This window comes from Diceros bicornis, chromosome 3, assembly GCF_020826845.1.
Source record: "Diceros bicornis minor isolate mBicDic1 chromosome 3, mDicBic1.mat.cur, whole genome shotgun sequence".
NCBI classification, from domain to species: domain Eukaryota; kingdom Metazoa; phylum Chordata; class Mammalia; order Perissodactyla; family Rhinocerotidae; genus Diceros; species Diceros bicornis.
The window spans coordinates 18,457,902-18,479,454 of NC_080742.1; the positions used below are offsets into that span (position 1 = coordinate 18,457,902).

The 21,553-nt window shown below is 35.4% G+C and overlaps 1 protein-coding gene across 4 annotated transcripts in view; it reads right to left on the reverse strand.

Moving 5' to 3' along the window:
- The window catches only part of SEMA3C (semaphorin 3C), a 296,048-nt gene that overhangs the window by 147,637 nt on the left and 126,858 nt on the right, over nt 1-21,553 (reverse strand). The window lies entirely within an intron of this gene.

Genomic DNA, 21,553 nt, shown 5'->3' on the forward strand with positions numbered 1-21,553 from the left:
CAAATATTTTCATAAACAGAGACAAAAGTAAATGTATTATTCTGTTCAGTTTGGGCATCATAAACATGATATATATTTTTTAGGAAGATATGATACTAACCTTGTTTTATGATTTTTTACTTTCTTTTTTTTCTCTAACTATATTTTTCTTGAAGGAAAGAGTTCTATTTTTCTCTTTTATGTTCCAATACCACCAGGGAGGTAGGATTCTTACAAGACTATTGCTTTACCTAGAAATAATTTTTTTATCTGTCATTGTGCCCCTCTCTAGACCAAGAGTAGAAAACTCCATGTTGGTGAGGTTCAGACAGGTAACATAAATGAGTAAAGGAGACCAGGCTAGAAGGGGACAGCTCTACTCAGCTTCCATCTGTACTTCCTAGATCCTCTGACTTTTCCAGAAAAATGAGAAATATACATTGTCAACTGAAATCTCCTGACTCTTAAATGTTAGCAGGTAATTCATTTTTAAATATTAAGGGAGCCAAGAACATCCTTTTCTAGGCCAGTGACCCACATGTTTTCTACATCTAGAATAATATTTCTTAATATAATTAAACAATACATTTCTTAAGGGCAAGGAGTATATCCTAGTCATCTTTCAATTCCCTCACTTTAAACGCAATTATAATACCCAACATTTAGTATAGTTTTACTGTGTCATGTCTTGCTAAGTGTTTTACATGTTACCTCATTTAACATTCACAATGATATTATCAGGTAGGAACTAATTTATCCTTATTTTATAGCCTAGTAAATAAAGTTTAGGGGAGTTGAGGGAATTGGCCTGAGTTACATGGCTATAAGTGGTAGAATAAGATTTCAAACCCAGGCAATCTGCTCCTGGGCCTGACCCAGGCTGTATGCATTTGTCTTTGCTAGAGTTCATGCAAAACAGAATCAACTGTTTCCATTTTGGTTTAAACCAGGCACAGACAATAGTTAGGAGGGCCTATTCACTACTGTCCTGTAAGTAATCCATTAAACATCAGTAAATAAAGCCCCTCTATATAACAAATGAATTTATAAAACATAGTTCTTTCATGACTAGTTTATTGCACTGCACTATAAACACACCCACCTTTTTCCTCTTTACTACTGAGATAACACAGAGACAAGAAGGAAGTATGGAAAATGTGTAATTTGTATTTTAGTGTGTGTTCCTAGAATAGAAGATGTTGGATATATTGCCTAAGTGGCTTAAAAACAAATCGGGAAATATTGTGCTATAACACCTCATTTTGTACATTGCACTAAACAGTTCTGGCATAACTGGGTGGGGAAATGAGTCACGTTTTGCCTGCTGAAGAGGGTGGTACAAGGAATTACTGCACTTCATTTTGGTGGATGAACTCCAGAAATGAATTAAGAACCTGAATATTATAAGAAAGTCAAGCAATGCTTCCAACTGTCAAGTTAGAATTAAATGATGATTTGGGTTTTATCAATAATACTCTAAAACAAGTGAATGACAAGTGAAATATTCCACGAAAAATAAAAACTACCTTTGACTCGTAACTCTACAATTTACTCATGTGGCTATTTTAGTATTTTGCAAAAGTAATTTCCATTCAGCACAGCAATTTTTTTGTACCATTCAGGGAAGTACAGTTGTGAGATTTGCATTTTGACACACATGGAGTTGTATTCTCATAGTCTACTAAGCCAGATTTGGTATTTTATTCCTGGAAATATTTTAAGCACTTATTTCTTATTTGTCAGCTCCTCATTTACTTCACTTTTTCTATATACTTCGCAAGACTTGCTACCAAGTTCTAAATAACAGGAGCACACTAAATCTAATCCTTTCTTTCAAAGACAAGATATATATCTTTCCATTAAAGATCAATCAATAAAGTGATAGGTGGATGCTTGGAAACAATATCTTAGTTTAATGAGATTGGAATCCTAAAAACATATAATATCCTAGAATATCACTTGCTGTTTCATTTAATAAGACAGCTGTCTGATTTTCTTCTCCTTCCTAAACTGCATCCAGTGAGCATAATATATTTTTCTGAATTTGCCTATACTAGGTATATTGTGCATTATAAGGTACATTATACTTTCACAAAAACAGAAAGTTTTTTTCATCTAATGAAAGACATCACATTGGTACACTGAAACTTACACCATAAAGCTCTTGATAACGGCCAAGTACTGTTTGTAACTCATTTTTTTTTTTTTTTGTGAGGAAGATCGGCCCTGAGCTAACATCTGCCAATCCTCCTCTTTTTGTTGAGCAAGACTGGCCCTGGGCTAACATCCATGCCCATCCTCCTCCACTTTATATGGGACGCCGCCACAACATGGCTTGACAAGTGGTGCGTTGGTGCGCGCCCGGGATCCAAACCAGCGAACCCCGGGCCGCCGCAGCAGAGTGCGCGCACTTAACCACTTGTACCACCGGGCCGGCCCCTATTTTTTTTTTTAATATGAACAAGTAAACATGACATATCCTTTACAGCCAATACTGACATTTTCAAAGGTCCAAAGTACTCAATTTGTGTTCTGTTTATTATTGACCTTCCTATAAAATTGATTAGTTTATTTCTACCTTATAACCCCCACACATAGTATTTTTCTCCAGAAATTCTTTGATTGCAATTATGCAGAAATGTTTCATAAGCTAATGAAAGCCACTAACCCGTGGCTTTCCTGCCTACACGACAATAGTAGGACCATAGTACAAGGACAGAGACCTAAACGAAGACAATTTGCTAAGAAGATTAAAAGCATATTAAGAAAGGCCTCTCTAAATTATTGGCACCTTATGATCCTGGAACATAGAGCTGGACAGGATTTCATTCACTATTTTTGGGCTTTCTGACCTACTTCTGCTCCCCTCCAGTACTCTAAAATTTTTCATGCAGATATAATTCATTCATTCTTTTATTTTCAAGCGTTTATTAAGCATCTACTATGTATCATACATCATTAAAGAGGATGGAAAAAGAATGATATGCAAAAAAGACCAGAACCTGTTGCCATTACCGCAGGTGACATGTTTTTTTCTGAGTGAAAAGAAACCTTCCCTGTCTTACATCTACTGCCACTTTCCCCACCATTACCACCACTGTATATATGGCCTCTTCACCTTCCAGAGAGTCTGCTATCCCACAACTGGACACAAAGTACATACCAATGAAATCATCTATGAGGGAGTATTCACTACACATCCTTTATTTAACACCAGGCCCTATGCTAGGCCTGATGAGGTGACCTAAATCAAGACCTAGTTGAGGTTGTCAAAAATCTCACTGAGATGTCCCTACATTTCAAAATATAAAGGAAATAGAAAATAGAACACAATTTTCTAGGTCATGGCTTTGAATGGATCTTCACATTCACACAGAAGTAAGTGAAGGGTACTTGTTCTCTCTTAATGGTTGTCAACACTCAAGCTGGATGGTGGCTACACTAATGATGATTTCTCTTGCACTGAAAAATCTCAATTGTTGAGTAAAGGGGCTAAATTTTAATGTTTAGCAAAGACTCTAAACTCTGAAAACCATTAGAGCAATAGACTAGAGAGTTCTCTTTCATTGTTAAAAGGAGTTCCCCGGAGATTTCGTGTTATCTAGTAGGAACTGAACTTCAGAGATTTGGAGGCGGTGGTTCTGAAACATGACTGCAGACTGGAATCACCTGGGGTAGTTTAAAAACACTAGTTTCTATGCCCCATTCCTACAAATACTGACTTAATTGGTTGGGATGTGACCTTGGCATCAGGATTTTAAAGCTCCCAGGTAACTCTAATGTATAGCCAATGTTGAGAATCACTGTTCTAAGGTCTTGGGTTTAACCTTATCAGCCATTCCAAAAACTCAGAATTATAGGTTTTTCCCGGCCTAATTTCTTCTGCCTTGTAGCCTTATGATGGAGGGAAAGCCCAGAGAAAGGAACTCTAGTGTGGAATTCATTTTGGGGCACAAAAGATATTTCTGAAGACTAATAATCTGAACCTCTGATATTTAAGACAGGCTCCTTCATGCCTTTGTTTTATCCCTCAAACATGGACCAGATTGTGTGTGTTTGTCATGCGTGTGTGTATGTGTGTGTGTGACATGGAGAGAGAGAGAGAGAGAGAAAAAGAGAAAGAGAAAACAAACGAGAGATGAGGAAGTTGAGAAATGGAGAGGACTCTAAAAACAGCCCCCCACTCTACCACCACTATAGACCGTTGAGGATTTTTAACGCCCTGGACATTTGAAGACAGTCTGGCAAAGTGGAGTCAAGCTGTTTGTCAATTGATCAGTCAGGCAGTCACAATGATTCTGCACAGTTACTGGCACTGCTAGGAATTTGGAGGTAACTAACAAAACAAAACCCAGCAAAAGTACTTTGCCTCAGAGGTTGGTGACCCTCGGTTAAGTGCAACAACCTCTTCCTTGGCATTCCTATTGAACTCCCCTCTCAATCCAGTTTACAGTCATGGTAACAACTGCAATCCCTGCTAGCAGAATGATTAATGTCCACAATGGGTTTAAAACCAATATTTTAAACCAATGTAAGACAATGTTTTCATTTCAAACCTGGCCTCTTCTATGAGTTGTTTGTGCCTCTTTCATGCCACACATCAGGGCATGCCTGGTGTAACAGTTATTTATATAGTTGGCTTATCCTGCTGACTAGAACAGGTGGTCACCGAGGGGAGGATGCCATACTTCTCTCTGTACCTATAGATGTAGCACAACATCGAACAAGGCGGGCACTCCAAAATATGTGTGACCTCAATGCAGTTCTTTGGGTCTTTTTGTTTTTTTAAGTGAGTAATATCTTAACTGAATCTCTCTAAAGTAAGGTGCATGAGTAGGGAGCAAAGGAATAAGAGACAGATGGACACAACATTCTCTACAAAAGCCTAAAAGCTTTTTCTCTTATTGACCCACAATTTGCCAACAATCAATTCTAACCAGATTTTCCAGCTTCCACTTTAAGGTGAACATAACTTGTACTGTTGGAGCTTTAATATAGATACTTACATACCTTGAAAAATATCTATGTTATTAATGGACCTCAGCAAATTTATCCTTAGTTATTAAAAATCTAATATTTTTTTCACCCAGAAGCAATTTTAGAAAAGGTTTTAAAATTTTGCCTTAGTATCAAGTATTTATTGTAAAATTTGGAAAGCAAAAGACGGTATTTCTTTTAAAAGTAATTTCATGGAAGTGCTTATGGCACTGAGTTTCATTTCCAAAGCACAAATAAATGCACATCTTAACTCTAGGCCACTTTTAATTCGATTCCTGCTACACATTCCATCAGCACCTGGGATCTGAGGTGCTTTCACCATTTCGTGAATTATTCCAGGCTAAGCTTGGTAATCTTTTTCTCACTTCAATTAAGAAAAGAAGAAAAATCAAAGAAGCAATGTGAGGAAAATAGATGCAAGGTAAATATATTTTACACTTTTAATATCTGAAATGTCTATACATAACTCTATGTATAGAAAAGTGTCAAATACATATCAGAAAAGTAGAAGGATATGAGATGAAGTAAACCAATACAGATCATTATGAAAGATTCTATAAAGACAAACTGTTGAAAATAAACACATTTAAAAAGAGACATAGATATTACAGACATAATAAGGAGAGAGGCAATCATTTCCTTTCACCTGAAATCAGAATATTTTATTATTCTGTAGCAAAGTGATATGTGCTGCTTTTTCCTTTGATGAAATACAGCCTATTGATCATTCTTTCCTTCCTGTAACAGAAAAATTGCTTAAACCACTGTAGTTGATACAGTTAAATGAATAATCAAACTATATCATACTATCATAAAGATCTCTTTGCTTATCCTTCTTTAGATATTAAAATAAAAAATACAACTGCATAGGCATATGCATTATCAGACCCCCTTAAAAAATTATGCATAATTGGATTTTCACACAAAGGTTTTAAAACTCCAGTCATATCAGCAGGTTTTGAGTACTCATGGAAAATGGAATTGATGCAATTATGTTGAACAGTGGCAGGAAGCATGGCTTTTAAGAGAATCAGCTTAAAGAAAAAATCCCAGTTGCATGTGCATTAAAGCTGTCAAGACGCTAAGCTAAAGATCTGCTCTGTGCCAGCTAAACCCTTGCCGCATTCTGGAAAGTAACCTTCTGAAGCCGTGCCAGGCCCTGGGCTTGAAAATAACATCTTAATTGGTTTCTTCTAATAAAATTCAAAATGCTCTTTTGGTGATGATAATACACTCATTGTTTTATTCCAGCTTAATGTTCTAGTCTCTTGGAATGTTCCGAGTATTTCTGTTCAGGGAAAATAAAAAAAAAAGCCCATTAGTCTGAATTTATGGAGCGACAATCTGGCTGGATGGACCAAGAAAAGCTAAAGCCTTGATGCCAGGAAGACACTTCTATTTAAACTCAGATTTGTACATAATAGCACTGAGACTCCAGTCTCTTCCCATTGTCTGCACCGTGATGACATAATAACATTTAGGTGTGAATATAGAACTAGGTTGATAATGTTTAGAGAATGCTTAAGGCTATTATTGGCAACTGACACAAAATAAATTATCCAGTAAGTCTTTTCAAATCAAGGGATAATTTAAGTCATGAGGTTTTGTTTTTGCTTGAATTATGACAGTGGGTATTTAAGAGATTGGAAAAGTTATAAAAAGAGCTCCAAAATATTCACCACATCATATTATCCAAAATTCTACAAGCCTGGTCCACCTTAAGTTTCTTTATTAAAAGTTTTCAATTCAGTCTATTGAATGATTTATATACATATAGACATAACTCTAATTCCATAATGAAATTCAATAAAAATATTATTTATTTTATACAAGCCAATTTTATAATTACTTTGCTACTACTGACTTATTCATTAAGCAAGAGGTCCCTGTGTTAAGAATTACAGTCCTATTGGAATTGTGTTTTTATATGTAATAGTCTCAACCATTTAAGACTCTGAGCCCACATATACTACTTCTACCTGACCTAAATAAGCAAAGTAGGGAATACTAGGGGGTTCGACTCCCCTTACTCTCAGTTTCTAATTTCATTAGTGCTGTCTCAAATCTTCAGACCCCTTGTGTTCATTATCAAATTTCAGTAATGAATAAAGTGCCAGCTTGCTGCACTTCACACAGTTTGTACAAAATTATGTCTATTTACAAAAGAAAAAGGTCTTTTCTAATCTAAATTTTGTGCAATGAAGATTTTAGAAAACACAAGCACATAATAAAAGATTATGTTTCCTATGCTATAATTGGAACTCTGCTAACTCATTGGCAATTGATGCTAACTATAGTAACACTGGCAACTTGGGTTGTAAGACTTCACTGGCTGTAAAACAAGCAAGCACAGTGAACAAATTTATTTTACAGTGCCTTTACATACGATTTGCCCTATTTACTCCCAGTATATTCCTGTTACAGGTACTAAAAATGGATTACCTCCTTCTGACAGGTTGCTATTCAGCAAGCCATTTTGTTCTCACTATTACTAGCCCTCAGTAACGAGAGGGAGGCAATGCACAAATATGTTGTCACCAGAGTTTTTTCTTGTTCTGTTCCTCAGCTCACTTGCAACCAAGCTGTTACTGTACACCTAAGTGTTACAGTAATATTTTACGTAGTAAAGTGTTTGCCAAGACAATTATCCCATTATTATATAATTATAAATTTGTGGTATTTGAAGCTTTAAAGTAAGAAAACGTATAAATAATACATTTATAATGATACCAGGAATACAATAGCTTTTTTCCTGACTTCTCGGTTTTTGTTACATGCATTTACAAGCGAATATATACTTAGGAAAGACCACACTGGTATTGAAATATAATGGATCTTTACTCATAGAGCATGTGTATGTGTGTGTGTGTGTGTATGTGTATAGATAGTGCATCTATTTTTCCTCAGATATATATCCTCTGTCCATAATTGACTCTATCTTTAGGAAGTGAAATTCTACACTAAGGAAATAAGATGTTTTCAATGACCCTAAAGACTCCACCAAAAAACTGTTAGAACTAATAAATGAATTCAGTAAAGTAGCAGGATAGAAAATTAATATACAAATATCTGTTTCTATACACTAATAACAAACTATCAGAATGAGAAGTCAGAAAACAATCCCATTTACAATTGCCATCAAAAAGAACAAAATACCTAGGAATAAATTTAACCTAGGAGGTGAAAGACTTGTGCCCTGAAAACTATAACACATTGATGAAAGAAACTGAAGAAGACACAAATAAATGGAAAGATATCCCATGCTCATGGATTGGAAAAATGTTAAAATGTCCATACTACCCCAGGCAATATACAGATTCAGTGCAATCCCTATCAAAATTCCAATGGCATTTTTCACAGAACTAGAACAAATAATTCTGAAATTTGTATGGATCCACAGAAGACCCTGAACAGCCAAACAATCTTGAGAAAGAAGAACAAAGCTGGAATTATCATGCTCCCTGATTTCAAACTATACTACAAAGCTGTAGAAATCAAAACAGTATGGTACTGGCACAAAAACAGACACAGATCAGTGTAACAGAATAGAGAACCCAGAAATAAACCCAGACATATATGGTCAATTAATTTATGTCAAAGGAGGCAAGAATATACAACAAAGAAAGGACAGTCTCTTTCTTAAATGGTGCTGGGAAAAATGGAGAGACATGCAAAAGAATGAAACAGGACCACTATCTTGCACCATCAAATACCAGCAGGGTCACCCATGGTGGACAGATTTCAGCGGAGCTTCCAGACTAAGACAGACTAGGAAGAAGGATCTGTTCACCCACTTCTGAAAAAATTGGCCATGAAAACCCTAGGAATAAAAACACCAGCCAGGGTTCCGTTCTGCTGCACACAGACTCGCTAGGAGTGAGAATAGACTCAACTGCACTGACAACGAGAAAGCTCTTTGACATCAGTCTTGGCGATGTTTTTTTGCACCTAACTCCAAAGGCAAAGGAAACAGAAGCAAAAATAAACACATGGGACTACCTCAAACTAAAAAGCTTCTGCACAGCAGAGGAAACCATCAACAAAACAAAAATGCAACCTACTGAATGGGAGAAGATATTTGCAAATCATATATCTGATAAGGGATTAATATCTAAAATATATAAAAACTCATACAATTTAATATCAAAAAAAAACAATCCAATTAAAAAATTGGCAGAAGACCTGAATAGACATTTTTCCAAAGAAGACATACGAGTGGCCAACAGGCACATGAAAAAACGCTCAACATCACTAATCATCTGGAAAATGCAAATCAAAACCACAATGAGATATCACCTTACACCTGTCAAAATGGCTATTATCAAAAAGACAAGAAATAACAAGTGTTGGCAAGGACATGGAGAAAAGGGAACCCTCATGCACTGTTGCTGGGAACGTAAATTGGTGCAGCCACTATAGAAAACAGCATGGAGGTTCCACAAAAAATTACAACTAGAAATACCATATGATCCAGCAATTCCACTACTGGAATTTATCTGAAGAAAACAAAAACACTAATTCAAAAAGATATTTGCACCCCTACGTTCACTGCAGCATTACTTACAATAGCCAAGACATGGAAACAACCTAAGTGTCCATCAAGTGGACGAATGGATAAAAAATATGTGGTATATATATACAATGGAACACAACTCAGCCATAAAAAAGAATGAAATCTTGCCATTTGCAACAACATGGATGGACCTTGAGGGTATTATGCTAAGTGAAATGTCAGACAGAGAAAGACTAATACAGTACGATTTCACTTATTTGTGGAATCTAAAAAACAAAACAGACAAACAAAACAAAACCCAGACTCATAGATACAGAGAACAGATTGGTGGTTGCCAGAGAGGAAGGGGATTAGAAAGGAGGTGAAATGGGTGAAGGGGAGTAATAGGTACAAACTTCCAGTTATAAAATAAATAAGATGCGGGAATGTAAAGTACAACACGGGAAATATAGTCAAGAATATTGTATTAACTTTGTGAGGTGACAGACGGTAACTAGACTTACTGTGGTGACCATTTCACAATGTACACAAACGTCAAATCACTATGTGTACACCTGAAAATAATATAATACTGTATGTCAATTACACCTCAATTTTTTTAAAAAAGATGTTTTTCATGAAAGAATTTAGCCACTGCTTTTTTAGCGCGGTTACTCCTACAGAGACTCAATGTTTTCTTTTTGTGAGATCAGCAGTCCGACCCTCTTCTTAGAGGAATAGCAATTATCTTCTGTAAAATTATATTGCTTTGACTCCTCTATTGTTCTATTAATTTCATATCGATTAGAGACTTAACATTAGCCATTACATTATATATAAGATGAAATATAAGCAATTTTGGATTCAAAGTCTAGTACCTGCTCATTTTTTTATAAGAAAATAGTTTCAGCGAGGTAGTAATTTAGGAGTTAGGTAGGATATTTCATAGTTTTATTATCAAGAGTCTTAAACACTAGCAAGTGTTAAAGTTGAGAAAGGCAAGAATATTAGGCACTTGCACTGACATCACTTCAAACTAGAACATAAGATTATTCCAATGATGGCTTTCCTTCTAAGGCGATACATAGACGAGCAGAGTAGAATATTCTAGGAGTTGATGAAGAGGAAAATGGAATCCTGATGTACACAGCACATCAAATGAAACTCTTGACTACAAGATCAGTAACGGGAAAGGCAAGACAAGGAAAGAATGTTCATTAATTTACGTGAATCAGAGACAAATAAAAATATGAATTTTTGGTATTTATGAATTGCCTCAATCTTTTCAAAGAGAATTTAGAGGAATTTCTAATGTGGTGTTAAATATATTTAAAGTCTGATATATAATAATCCATAAATTATTGCTAAAAAATCTCTAGTTAATTAAAAATTGAAGGTATGTTAAAGCTACAGTGCTGTGCATTCTTTAGGAAGCAAACAGCATGAGGCAAATTTGTTGATATTCATATTAATGGCCTGGCATTTCTACAGATTTTGTAATATGCATTTGCAGAGTGTCTCTGATTCTCTACAATCACAGCTCACAATTAATTTTCCTCTTCTTATCCCATTTCCCTCTTCTGGTCTTGTCTCTGCTACCATCAACCTGTAGGTCCTTAGCCAGGACGTTTGGCCTCTCTGGGCCTCCATGCCGACCTACTTCATAGGCATTCTGTAACAAACCAGGTAACATGCAGAAATTCTCCAAAAAGTGAAAAGCATTTTGCATAAATAACATATCACTATTCAGTGCTCAAAGGCAGTTCATTACCAATGAATAAGAAGGGAGAGTTGAGATGACTGCTTTTGAAAAGCATGCATGTTGGAAATGTAGAGTGTCCTTGCCATCTTTTACAGCTCAGCACATTGCTTCATGGCTAGTGCTGCCCTAAAATAGCACACAGCTCAGCCCTCAGCTCTGCCTTCTATGTGCCCTTCTTGCCAACTTATACTTTGCCTTAGAAACATCTAACCTTTCTGTGCTTTGTTTTCTCATGTGTTTTCGTTAACAGAAGTCCTCAGTAACACATAAATGAACACGTAGAAGACACAGGAGTGCTGAGATTGGCCCAAAGCAGCTCTCTTCCTCAATACTTTTATTTTTTAACAGTAATAGAACTAAAACCAAAATAATAGTTCCTTAAACCTTGTTATATAAAAGATATTTAGGAAATGGAAAAATTGAGTGTGTCTCAGTGCTGTATTTAGTTGATGCTGCAATGGTATCCATAAAAAAGAACACCTGAATCCATCTTTTTTTTCTTTAAGGTAAAGTAGTCCATATTGAACTCACAGAGATACACTCTCATAAATTGGCACAGTGAGCTGAGGAGAGTGAATAATAAACTTTTCTATAGTTTTCCTCTGTCTGAGCTCAGACGTGCTCCCATAGCCACAAAGGGAGACCTCACCTACAGCAACAAAATAAACACATTCCAGGGGAATTCCCTCATCCTCATCTTGATGAACCTGAAATTAAAGGGGGAATTAGGGCTGGTGTAGAGAATGAATATTATTTCCTTTATTTTCAGGAAAGCTTCATGTTCTAAGAGAAAAGTGAAAGTCTACTTGACACCTGTAACATGATAAAGCGAGTTTACAGAATGCCTTCCTGAGAAAACATTCTTTTTTTTTTTTTCGTGAGGAGATCAGCCCTGTGCTAACATCTGCCAATCCTCCTCTTTTTTTTGCTGAGGAAGACTGGCCCTGGGCTAACATCCGTGCCTATCTTCCTCCACTTTATGTGCGACGCCGCCACAGCATGGCTTGACAACCGGTGTGTCGGTGCGTGCCCGGGATCCGAACCGGCAAACCCCGGGCCGCCCCAGCAGAGCGCGTGCACTTAACCACTTGTGCCACAGGGCCAGCCCCAGAGAAAACATTCTTTTAATTTTGATTTTTGTGGAGCTTAAAACTAATTCTAGCAGCACCTACAGAAATGGCTCTGGCTCTGGAATTGGACTGCTTGTGTTTTAATCGTGTCCCTTTCCACTCCTGTGACCTCAGGCAAGTTACTTTCTCTGTATCTCCATTTATGAGGATAAAAATAGGGCCTATTCACAGTGTTCTTAGAGAACTAGATGAGATAACATGAAATACTGAGGTTGCGGCCTGGCACAAAGGAAATATCAACGTTAGTGATTATCATAATAAATACAAATAAACTACCAAAAATATTTTAGCAACACAGAAGATAAAACAGTAGCATACATCTATGAAGGACGGAAAATGCATATCTTTAGTTCTAGGTTTTTCTAAATCAAAATTGCAAAGAAAGGCTATACAATAAATACTTTTTCTCCACATATGTGAACAGCAACATATCACATATTTAATCAATATGTGAGCAGATTTAAAATAAGCTATCCACCATCCCTTGAGCCATCTTCATTTGACGGAGAGTTCAATCATAAATGTCTACACGTATCTATGGATAATCATGGCATATGACACATTTTTTCCATGAACTTGCTTTGGTTGGATGACTAAATCAATATGGCACATAAGCTCACTCTTCTCATTTCAGATCACTGCAGCATCCCTTTTGTCCTCAACTGTAGGAATGGCTTACCATCACAACATCATCTTTTGGCAACAGAATTAAGCTTATTAGAACCCATGAAAAGTCACCTAGAACAAGAATTACTTTTTTATGACAGGACAATATGGATTTCCAATTTTTTCGTAAAAATCTTTTAAAAAGATATCCACAGCATATCACTATAACACATTCCTGTCCTAATATTTCCTGAGACACTCCTTGCAATACTTAAAACTTCTTTCCTGCAATTCAAGGCTATGAAATAGATTTTGCTTTATTTTGACTTCTAGAGTCTTGTATCAATATATATTATAGGGAAAAATAGACATATGGAATTTCTTGGCAATTTCTTCTCTCTTCTAGTCCCATTGTATTTTATAACAGTTTTAACTTGCTCTTTGTATCACAAATTTAGTGCTACTCTGCTTAAGGCTCTTTATGTTCTAGGTAGTCTCGGCTCACATTTGCACTCATCAGTTCCTTCCTGATTTCAGTGACACTCTCAGAGGGGAAGAATGCAGACAGCTTCTCATTCACACAGCATCCCTCGTTGAGTTTGGGTTTATTAAAACATGAAGGTGTTATTTAAGATGTTTAATTGTCATTTAACTGAGACCACCGGAAGGGGAATTAAAAGAAACCGCAGAGGCTGGCCTGGTGGTGTAGTGGTTAAATTCACATGCTCTGCTTCAGCAGCCTGGGTTTCACAGGTTCTGATCCTGGGCGCAGACCCACACACCACTCACCAAGCCATGCTGTGGTGATGTCCCACATACAAAATAGAAGAAGACTGGCACAGAGGTTAGGTCAGGGCCACTCTTCTCCAAGCAAAAATAAAAAGAAGAAGATAGGCAAGAGATGCTACCTCAGGGCCAATCTTCCTCACCAAAAAAAAAAAAAAAAGAAAGAAAGAAGGAAACTGCAGTAACACAAGTTTTCCCAAGAACTAAATATTCCAGAAGATTTAATACAACCAGAGTGAGCACTGTCCAAGATTAATGGAGAAATCAAGAAAAACTGCTTTGTTTTTATCTCTCGGGCAACCATAAGAAACTGTTCGCAACAAACGTGCCTTGTAATGTTAATGCTACCAGCGTTCATAAAGAGGCAATTTATTATTTTGAGTTTATTGTTCAACAACAATTCATCAGCTTTTGGGTTTAGCTCCCTAGTTCACAGGGGTCCTTTTATATGTTGCTTAATTAACTCAGCTTCTTGTCAAATGAGGCAGATATTAAAAGATAAAAGATGTTTTGTAACATTCTATCGTCTTTCATTTATACATGATCGATGACCTGGAGACTTTGACAACTTTATTAAAGAAAATTTAGCACTGTAAGAAGGCAAAAAGAATCACAATGTAAATAACTGAAAAGAACTGATAACCTTACGCAAGCCTCATCTCTACACTTAATATACTTGTTTCACTATACAACTCACACTGACATTTTTATGTTTTTAAACCACTGTCATGCACATGTAAATGTAAATGTAACACTCAACCTTGGGCTGGAAAACTGGCCAATATTAGCTAAGGAAAAACGTATCCAAATAGTAGAAATCTTTATGGAGTTTTAATCTTTTAGATGCTATTTTCCTTTTGAGTTTTAGGCAATTAGTTACAAGCTTAAACAAGGTGAGGAGCAGTTTAGTGGTAGGAAGTCTTTACTGTTCTAGTGAACACAAGCAAAGAGTTAATAGCAGTCACAAATAATTGACTTTTCTGCCATGCATTTAACTATCAATGAATTTATTTTTGAGCGGTCATAGCTTTAAAAGTTCTTTAAAATATTTCCATGGGCACCTTGATAACTCATAAGAGTTTTGAGCCCAACGAAAACTTGAAGTGGAGCCAGACTGCTGCTTATTCAGTAAAATGATATTCAGGCTTTGTGAAGCCTATGGGATATGGAGTGCACCCTAGTTTTATCCTACTTCTTTATTTCAGGATATTATCTTTCTAGACCTAAAAACATATAAATAAAAATGGTAATCCAGTATTCATGAGGATTACTTAGAAAAATAATGTCTGATAACTCAGAGGTTTGTACTAGAGAGACAAACATCCACATGGCTGAATTGTTGTTTCTTTGGTATCAGAAGTGGAGCTGCTGTGTAATTTTGGATACGTGAACTTCTGAATTGCATTTGATATCTAATCTTAAAACTTAGACAAACAAGAAATTTTGCTCTTTCAGTAACTTGATATATATCCTCATCAGCTCATACAAGATTAACAAATCTAGTAATTAAATATCCAATTAAAATATTAAGGTCTATTAGGTTCTTCACACACAAAGTATTCCAAAGAGCAAACATTCCTGAATAAATTTCAATTTATCCATCACAGGTATGATAAAAACTCTAATATACTATTTAACAGCATTGCTTTAGGTGTGCGTATATAACCTATGCTCGGTATTTGTATGGATAGATTTCTATTTGCATTTTATTTTATTTATATATTTCTATGGAGACATTTATACAGACATATTTCATATCATGGTGCAGACATGGATCAGAATCTATCCCACATGCTCTTCTTCCTGAGGTTTAATGGGACTCTTAAATGCCCCAAGATTGTCTACAACTTCAAGCCATGCAGTATGCCATGACAATCATAAGAAGTAAACCAAGTAGACTGGGGTCTTATTAAGTTCAAGCTCATCATAAAAAAATTGGACTTTTAAAAAACAAAATGTTGAGGCCATCCCCATGGCATAGTGGTTAGGTTCGCCACACTCCATTACGGCGGCCCAGGTTCACGGGTTCGGATCCTGGGTGTGGACCCACACCCCTTGTCAGCCATGCTGTGGTGGTGACCCACATAGAACATAGAGGAAGACTGGCACAGATGTTAGCTTAGGGCTAATCTTCCTCAGTAAAAAAGGAGGAAGACTGGCAACGGATATTAGCTGAGGGCTAATCTACCTCACCAAAAAAAAAAAAAAAGAAAATAGAATGTTAAAAAAATCACGCATTTGGGGCAAAAAATACTTTAAAAGTTTAGACATATCTAGTCATGCTAGCATATATAGATGCCAGTGGTACTAAGGACTAAGACGATATCTCTGACAGGCCATCAGTCAAGGCCCTGTGGAAGGCTGAGTATATATGAGGCCTCTTACCTTTAACATTAGAAAACTAGGCTTCTGATCAAAACACACAAAAAACTCTCTGGCAGAAAATATCTAAAATTTATAGAGGTGAAATGTCTATTAGGGAAGGAAACAGAATAATTAGAAGGAGATTTGAGAATTAACTGGAAAAGGTTAATATAAAAGTTGAATTCCCAGAATACATTGAATCTTTAGTATATAAGGTGGAAAAAATTTGGAGGTAGATAGAAAATACTTGACCATCAGCTGTGTATTAGGGGATGGGTCTAAAGCCATCTGTTCACAAAGTAACAAAAAGTCCCCTCACATGCTGTTTATATTCTAGCGCTATGATGAAGAATGAACATTTGTTGTACTCTACCTGTCTTGGTTTTAAATTAACCAAAATCCACTGAAGGGTGGTTGTAGTGTACCAAGGCTCTATCGGTTGGAGAGGTGTAGTGTTACAGGGTATCAAAATTTATGTTAAGTCAATATTTATTGAGCAATAACAAATAGCAATCTCTACACTAAGTGGAGGGAAAGTTATCACAGTACAAATGAAGACCACATTTCTGCTCTACAAAAATTTATAAATACTAACTCTAACACAAGGCTTCATGTGTTGTCATAGGAGGCAAACTATATACCACACAACACACTTTACAAACTTAATTCATTTAATTTTCAAAACAGTTCTATGGGGTTTGTGTTATTCCTATTTTACAGATAATAAAATTCTGGATTAGGGAGATTAAGTAGCTACCCCAATGTAGCATACCCAGAAAGTAGCAGACAACCATGATTTAAAACCAGTTCTGTACAACTCCAAAATCCAAGAATTTTTAAAAATTATTTGTTTAGTTTTGTTCTTCCCTCGCCCAGGTCCTTCACACAAAATGTTCTTGAAAGCACTGAAGGGAACTATTTCAGAACACTTCCTCAAAGGAAGCAATATTTATAAAACAAAATTAAGCTTAAATATCATATAGTTTTAAGGCAACAAGGGGTCTTAGAGAAAACTTTAGTCCAATTTTTGTGTGTGTGTGTGTCAGGAAGATTAGCTCTGAGCTAACATCTGTTGCGAATCCTCCTCTTTTTGCTGAGGGAGACTGGCCTTGGGCTAACATCTGTGCCCATTCTCCTCTACTTTATATGTGGGACACCTGCCACAGCATGGCTTGATAAGTGGTGCGTAGGTCCACTCTGGGGATCAGAACCTGCAAACCCCCGGCCGCCGAAGTGGAGCGCACGAACTTAACCACTACGCCACTGGGCCAGCCCCAGTTCAATTTTTCTTTTTTTTTTAACCTGGTTGGGGGAACTGAGGTCCTGACAAAATTTCAGAGTTAATTAGTGAGGAATCATGGATTGAAAATGCTGATATTTTTATTTTCATGTAAATGCTGTTCTTACTATACTACATTGCCAATATAATGTTCATACATTCATGTATATCAAAAATATATGTCTTTTTAAACATATTTCCTAGCATTTTCATAAAAATTTCCTAGAGGCCATTGGAATTATGACAAACATTTTCCCCACTTAATTATAACTAAAATTTTGTTGGTGTTTTTCATTATACAAAAAAGATAAAAGTATTACATACAAAATACATTTCAGAACAAGGATTATTACCAGGAATAATCAAGGATATTTCAAAATGGAAAAGAGATCAATTCATCAGGAGGCATAACGCTCCTAAATACATCAGTACCTAGTAACAGAAATTCAAAAACATTAAGTGAAAACTGATAGAACTAAAAAGAGAAACAGACAAATCCATAATTATAGGTGGAGAGTTCAACTTCTTCTGTCAGTAATTCAAAGAACAAGTTGATAGAAAATCAGTAAGGATACAGAAAACATAACAAACTATCACCTGATTGAATCTAAATGGCAGTAATAGAACACTCTATGTAACAAAAGCAGAATACACATTCTTTTTACTATAGACTGTATTCCCTGTTATAAAAATGCGTTTAAATAAATTTTAAAGAATTAGAAGCACATGATATATGTTCTTTGACAAGAAAATAAACTAGAGATCCATAACAGAGAGATACATTAAAAATACCCAAATATTTGTAAATTATACATGTTTCTAAATAACCCATGGATAAAAGAAAAAATAACAGGAGCAAGTAGAAGACATTTTGAACTATTGAAAACCAAAACATATTTTACCAAAATATTTATCAAAATAAAAGCAGTGTCTCAAAGAAAATTTATAGCATAACTGTTTATATTAGAAAAAAGTTCTCAAATCAGTGACTTTAGTTTCCATACTAAGAAGTTCCAAAAAGAAGAACAAATTAAACACAAAGTAAGAAGAAATAAGATAATTGAATTTCAGAGCATAAATCAAGGAAATATTAAACAGAAAAATAATAGGAAATAACAACAAAACTAAAAGCTGATTATTTAAAGAGATCAATAAAATGGAAAAATTGATCTCTAAACAGATCAATCAGAACATAAAGAAAGCAGACACAAATTATCAATATCAGAACTTAACATTACTACATCTTTATCCTCACTCATACGTGGAAGATAAGAAAAATAACAATCAAATACATAGACATAGAGAACAGAGGGGAAGGGGGGGAGGGCGAAAGGAGTAAAAGGTGACATTTGTACGGTGATGGATGAAAATTAGACTTTTGGTGATGAACACCACGTAGTCTATACAGAAGTTGAAATGTAATGATGTGCATGTGAAATTTACATAATGTTATAAACCAGTTTACCTCAACTAAAAAAAAAGACCATTACTATAGATCCTACAAACATAGTGAGGATAATAAGCTAATATTATGAACAACTTTGTGCCAATAAATTGAACATCTTAGATTCACAATCTGAATTACTAGCTGAGAAAGTAATCTTATAAGAATCTACCTCATTTTTAAATAGAAACAATATTTAACACAGTTAACCCAGTAATCACACTTTATATCTGTTCAAATATAGAGAATATTCCCATTTTTCTGAAGCTCAGCACCTTTTCTTAAAATTACATGCAACTGATATCTTTTACCAAACTATAGAATATTTATTCCTTATTTTGTAAAATACTACATGCTAAAATCTCTACCGGATGAAGGCAGAATCTTTGTAACAATGCTTTCCATTGCATATTAGCAACCAAAACAAGTTCTGTCTATGCAGCCTTGCCTTTCCTTATGACCCTTATAGATTCCAAAGATTTTCTAGGAAAAAAAATACAATGACAATAATGCTATTAAATGTGAATCTGTCAAACTATTGAATTTTTTTTTAAACAAAAATTCTACTTAAACAAAAAGCATTTGCATGAACTTTATATTCATTGGAAAAGCTATTTAGCATAAAATAAGAATTATAAAAGTTACAAAATGTAATATCTAATAGGAGTCACAGTTCTCTTAACATGCAAGATTTAGCTAGCACAAATGTAACTAATTAATAACATCTGAAGTGCATTCTCCCATAGGACTGATGACCATCTGGTTGACCTTGCGCTAGATCAATAGAGAAGGCAAATCTGTAAATCACTGTTTCCCAAATGTTATCTCTCCATCATCCCACAACAAGAAGAAGACATGGAACTTGGATGGGAGAAGAGATCTCTTGTTTCACACACCTTTAAACTGACTGTGATTCTTAACCAGACTGTGAGTAAGATAAGACTGAGAGGATTCTTCCCAAGTTCCACCCAGAAAGAGACAGGCAGAGGACCAAGTTAAAGTGAAGGAGAAGATTTCAAGACAAATGAGCCAGGAGGCAAGGTAATTACAAGAGAATACAAAGATGCAAATGACCTCTGCCGGATGTAACTTGAAATTATTTGAACTTTCTCAAAAGCATCTTACAATTGCTGATTTTTGGTGGAGAAAGAGTGATAGAAATTTTGAAATATGAAATAAATTAAAGTATATATTCATATGTATTTAAATTAATATATATTTATATATATGTGAACCCTGTACAAAGTTTTATATTTTGATCACAAGACTAAACCACTCTGGAAGAAATTTAGTAACCTACTCAGTGGGATACTCACGAATTCATCATAAAGTCAATGAGAAACTTTAAATAATAAGAAATTTGGAATAGGCATCTCAAGAAGGTATACTGGCAGATCTCTTAAGAAAATGACTATGAATTAATGACCAAAATTTATATATTTTTACAACTGTTTTTGCCCAAGGTACTTTTCCTATGATACTTTGCCTAATACATAGTTCATATTAGGAGGGGTTTTTTTTTTTGTACTAATTTAGAAATTGTAGAATTCATTAAGTTTATTCTCCCTGTTGATATATCTCCTTAAAACAGTACCCAAATTAAGTGATAGTCTATCTCTCTGATTATTTCCTAGTAAGATTCTTGGGAAAAATAAAATATCAGGAATTATAGAACTTTCAGATCAATTGCCTATCTTATTATGCTGTATTCTACATAGTTATAAATTAAGGTAAGTAAGTCTTATTCTGCAAGAATCTGTTTTGAGTCTGAGAGCACTTAAAATATTAAACATGTAATATTTTAAAAGCCCATCATAACTTCTAGTCACTCTGTACATAGCAGCTACTGTCCTACATAGTATTGAAGTTTGGTTTTAAAAGATTGTACTAGTTAATTTCCTCTGTAAAAGATAAATTTTAATTGTCTTTTCAAATATAGACTTAATGACATCTTTGGTGACACACTTGTTTTTAATATTTACATATTTTGGGTTAAGTTTAGGTTAAAAAAAGTTTGGTTAGTTTTGATGTAATAGAGAGAATAGATTTAGATACCTAATCTACGAGACCACTCCATCTTTCTCCGTACTGAGAGAAATACAGAAAATAGGGGGGAAGCTGTAGGGCTCCTTATTACCTTTCTTTTTTATTTGATTAGATATTTTATAGTTCTCAACTTGGGAGAAAAGGTGTAAGCAGACTGCAGGCTGCTTTAGTAATTAAAAAAAGAAAAAGGACACTTCAAAGGGCCTGTTTTTCCTTTCTTCACAACTTAACTGGATAGCCATGAGTTTTAAGGGGAATGCTTGGCTTAGAAGCCAAGGAGGCAATTAGAAGCTCACACACTCTAAGTTCTAAATAAGGCTCCTTCAGTGCTTATGATGACCTTGGGGAAAGCACTTGGCAACTTAAGTAAGAAAGAAAAAAAAATAGCCATTTGACTGATAAGTGTCAGTCATACTGCTGTTTCAAATTCAAGATAACAGAGAGTTTCAAAGACAACCTGCTACAGAAAAGTCTGCAAGTGTATTGTTTCTCAAGTGAAAATGAAAATATGCCCAGTGACACTGAGGTTTACACAGAGACAGAATTGAAAGAAGCAATAAAAATCTAAATGACGCTGATTGACAGGATGATCTTCCTGATCCATTTGTCCCATTAGTACGGGTTACATGACTGACTGAAAATATCCATCTCTATGTCGTCTGAACCA